Raw genomic sequence first — 4,829 nt, 5'->3', positions numbered from 1 at the left:
AGGATTCTTGAAATACTTGATTTGACTCATTTTTTTCTTATTTCAAGAATCCTACCAAGTAATTTTCTTACTCCATTGGCAGAAATTTTTGATTTAATTGTAGTCAGATTTTCAGACTAACAAGAAAAATAATCTTACACATTCTGAAAACAAGATTATTATTCTTACACAATCAGTTCTTGTTTAGTAAATCAGTCTCAAAACAAGATCAAAAAGACTTTTTGGCTGATATAAGATTTTAAAACTTGGTAAGATGGACATACTTCTAGTCAGAAGAAAGCACCTATATATTTGCCTACTATCTCCCCCTGAAAAAAACAAAACAACAAACAGCAACTATTGAAAGAAATGCACATCATATGCAATTGAGAAAGCTAAACTCTATGATGAATGACTGAAAAAAAATTGGTATACACTTTTTTCAGTCATATATTAGGGTAAGTGTAATGGAATTGTGAGGTCTGAAAAGTCACAGCTCTAGTCCTGATGTGTAAAACCTTAAAATTGGAAGAAGGTGTAGGACACCTGCACTCAAAACTGACAGAGCTTCAGATTTTCTGCTTTTCAACAGGCGTGCTTAGCAGTCCTTTCCTTTCTATTACCACAACCTTCCACTGAGTGCTCCTTTTCTCAGGCACACTGTGCATAAATGCAGCTCTTTTCACTGTCAAATTTTTATATACACACTGCATTTAATGTACACTCACTGACTTACTACCCCACACTGCCTCTTTCACACAAAGTGAAACGAGCTCAGTCTGAGAATAATGCTTCCTGACTGCTTTGTGCTAAATATGTTTCAGGAGTGTAGAAAATTGCTGCACATGTTCCTACACAAATGCTTATTTTTTTCAGAGAGATGAAAACTACTACTTTGCCTACTCAGTGGTGACTCTTTTGACATGTCTCACCAGGGACAAAACAGCAAGCCCCTAAAACGTGACTGCACCACATGCACTTAGGCACTGTGTGACACAGTGTGGGGTAGACTCAAAAAAATACATCAGTCCTCTTCAAGCTTGGTGAACGTTTTAGTTTTTTTTATTTTTATTTTTTTTTTTGGATGGAAAACAACAAATCTGACAGACTACAATGACTACAGGTAGCACCAACTCCTAGTTAGGCACACCTGGTTCAAAAATGTTCTTAAAATTTCTCTGCTAGACTTGATTCCTCAGTCACGGAACAATGCCTTTCAGCATTCTGGGATGCAGCAGAAGCGCACACAGTCCAAATGAACAGTTATATGAAAACACTTTTGCAATCGATCAGTGCCTGAGGCAGAACTCTCATTCATGATTGTCCTCTCAGCAGTCGAGTTTCAGGAGGCAGCTTCAACCTAAGTATAACCATGAAAGATAACCAATATCCTCAGGAGTAACYCTCTGAAACAGCTAAGAATGGCCCACCTGTTTGCCTAACGTTTGAATTTGGTTAACATTTTGACATTATCTCCCTGCTTTGACTTCACACTGGATTACAGTGCCGATTCCAGTAATGGCATGTTCAGAAGCAGAATGCRGCAACATTTTGTTCTAGTTACAAATAACTAATCTGTCATTTAAGTCTTTAATTTTCACTGTAAATCCAAASAACAACACCTTAGCCTCTCAGTGTCTGTTTGTGATGAAGTAATTACATCTATCAAGACATTCCAAAATTAGCAACCCTATAAACACACAAAAAAGTAATACTAGCTTTCTGTTGACTACCATGCAACTACTAAACAACTGATTTAGTTTACTGAAGTAGATTTCGTGTATGGGGGCTACTAGCATAATCAAATATGCACATTGGGTTAAATCCTTTGATTTTGGCCTTGACCAGCAGCCTGAGACCATGACCACAGGGCGTGCAGGAGCCATGGAGAGCACAGATGGGGCCTGTGGCAGAGACCCGGGTTGCACAGGCTGAAGCCAGGAGAGAAAGTAATCCATCAGGCAAAGGCACTCTGGTGCCTTGGGGCGTCAGTCACTGATCGTGTAAGACTGATTAGGCCTCTGTGGGAGGCCAGAACCCCTGACAGCATGGACATCAGTGCCCGGCTTGCTCCACTGAGGCCTGAACTGATCTGGACTGAGCCAAAGCAGTGACCTGCTTCCATTTGGATTTTGTGGAGGAAGCTATGTAGATCAAACATATCAGTGTGTACCGAAACAAACTTTATAGTCTCAAGTGCAACACATTTAAATCAAAATCTTTGTTATGGCAAAACATTTTGTTTTACCAATATGTATTAATTTCTCTTAGAAACAAAGAATTTTTTTTTTAGCTAGACACTACCTTAAAACTAACTTTAACGACACTGTACTGTGAAAAACTCGAGATGAAGCGATAAAAATCTAATTACATTATCCAACTGTCTGATGAGCAGATGAGGTCAGAGATGGCATCAGTCAAACAATCAGCTGGAACTAACGGCAACCAAAACAAGCTGCCTGATTGACAGGTGAATGAGTAGACAGAGAGATAGTTAGACAAATGGAAGCTAAGATATAGTTTGACAGACAGATGGGAGCGTAAATGGATGGTTTGGCAGCATGATAAGGTAAATAGGCTGATGGATCACCAAACAAATGTGGGAGGAGGAAGGATGAACATAAAAGAGAAGAAAAGAGAAGAACGCCTGCCTGCAGACAACAAAAGATAGGAAGCCAGATAGGCTGATAAACACAGATGGATTGTGTTGATGCACAGGAAGGTGGGGCAAGATCAATAGATTGTTTTATTCTATTTGCTTGGCAAACTGGAGATTTGATGTGGCTGGTATCAAGGCGATCTGTTTCCGACGACGCCAGGCGTGACTGTTACAGATGGCGAGATAGTGACACATCTCAATCTTTGGCTAGCCTTTCTGCAGTCTATCTTAGTTGTCGTGGAAGCACCAGTTTCAGTGGAGTCCTTACTTTTGTGCTATTAAAAAAGTCTAGATTTATAAAGCTGTGCCCCTACGTGGGATTAGGTACTGGTTTAAGTTAGTCACTTTGGATCAAAAGTAAAGGAGCTGTAGCAATGAGAGAACAGGGTCTTTGTGTTGCCAAAGGGAGATAGGGAAGGATTCTTCTGCTAAGTTTAGAGCAAAATAAAATGGATGGCTTGACAAGCCGATGCCTCATTACTGTTGCTTACGTTTATCATGTCAAAATGGAAGACAAGGGTGTGCAAAGTTTAGAGGCAAAGGCTCTCMTAGTTAGAAAGGTGGCTTCTCTGTGTGGCTGCTTGAGGGACATGGGGGTGCAGTGCAACAGCATTGATGAGTGTTCCAGGGCTTATAATAGACAGGAAAGGCCTAGAAAGCATGCCCTTTAGAGGTGCAGCATCTCTCACTGTCTGACAGCTTACAGGGTCTAGGCTTCACAATGACACCTTCACGGCACACTCAAGATGACACACAAATACACATGCTCACAGGTGCAGAAAAGTCTCTGAAACACAAATAAGTTTGGCAGCACAGGCAGGCAGAAGCACATGTGTGCGCTCACACTCACACACTAATGCATCTGCGATGCTAAGATAATACTTGACAAGTGGAATTCCAGCATCAAGCTGACAGTAATAATACCTATAAAACAAACCAGGCTATAAAAACATCCTGGATTCACTTCAAAAATGGGCTCCTGGAAACAAACATCTGTTTGTGCCATGTTAAGGAAGAAATGCAACTCTCACAGTAAACAACAATAAAACTAAAGCCACATTTCTRGAAATAAAGCTGAAGTCCTGTTAGAATCACATAGGAAGTGAAAATAATCATGGGCTTCACCAGCTAAGATTCTTATGTGAACTGATTCATTACTCAATAAATACCAGCTTAGTACAAAACATCAACTCTCGCCTAAATAAACTGTTCAAATGAAAATTAAACAAATATATCTAATCATATTGCGGTGGGGTGTGCACACATAGTTCATTTCTATAACACAATAAAGTAACAGTTACTTTCAGTTGCTATAAAAATGATGTACATATCAAAAATAAATTTTACTTGGCATCATCGTCTATCTAAGCACCTTGAAATTGGCCTCCTGCTGTTTCTGACACTTCCACTTCAGCACATCTTCACAACAATGCTTCGGGGGAGGGGTGCTCTGTGGAGCAGAGCTCAGCTGCAGACTGAGCTCCAGGGAGGAGCTTTGTGTAAATAGGCGGTGCTTTGGACCAGCAAGTGTTTAGGCAGCTCCACGTGGCTACATCAGGAGATTCAAGGATTTCTTAACCCTGTATGAATGAGTCAAAGCAACACTGTATGTTTAGGATGAGAGGACGGCATTTATAACATGATATAAAGCTGAATAAAGTTGATTTACCATAATACACACACAATAAGAGTGTTCCTAAAATACTTAGAAACATACACTCACCGGCCACTTTATTAGGTACACCACGCTAGTAACGGGTTGGACCCCCTTTTGCCTTCAGAACTGCCTCAATTCTTCGTGGCATAGATTCAACAAGGTGCTGGAAGCATTCCTCAGAGATTTTGGTCCATATTRACATGATGGCATCACACAGTTGCCGCAGATTTGTCGGCTGCACATCCATGATGTGAATCTCCCGTTCCACCACATCCCAAAGATGCTCTATTGGATTGAGATCTGGTGACTGTGGAGGCCATTTGAGTACAGTGAACTCATTGTCATGTTCAAGAAACCAGTCTGAGATGATTCCAGCTTTATGACATGGCGCATTATCCTGCTGAAAGTAGCCATCAGATGTTGGGTACATTGTGGTCATAAAGGGATGGACATGGTCAGCAACAATACTCAGGTAGGCTGTGGCATTGCAACGATGCTCAATTGGTACCAAGGGGCCCAAAGAGTGCCAARAAA

This window comes from Austrofundulus limnaeus, unplaced genomic scaffold (assembly GCF_001266775.1).
Source record: "Austrofundulus limnaeus strain Quisiro unplaced genomic scaffold, Austrofundulus_limnaeus-1.0 Scaffold1, whole genome shotgun sequence".
Lineage (NCBI taxonomy): Eukaryota > Metazoa > Chordata > Actinopteri > Cyprinodontiformes > Rivulidae > Austrofundulus > Austrofundulus limnaeus.
This window is presented reverse-complemented; position numbering follows the sequence as displayed.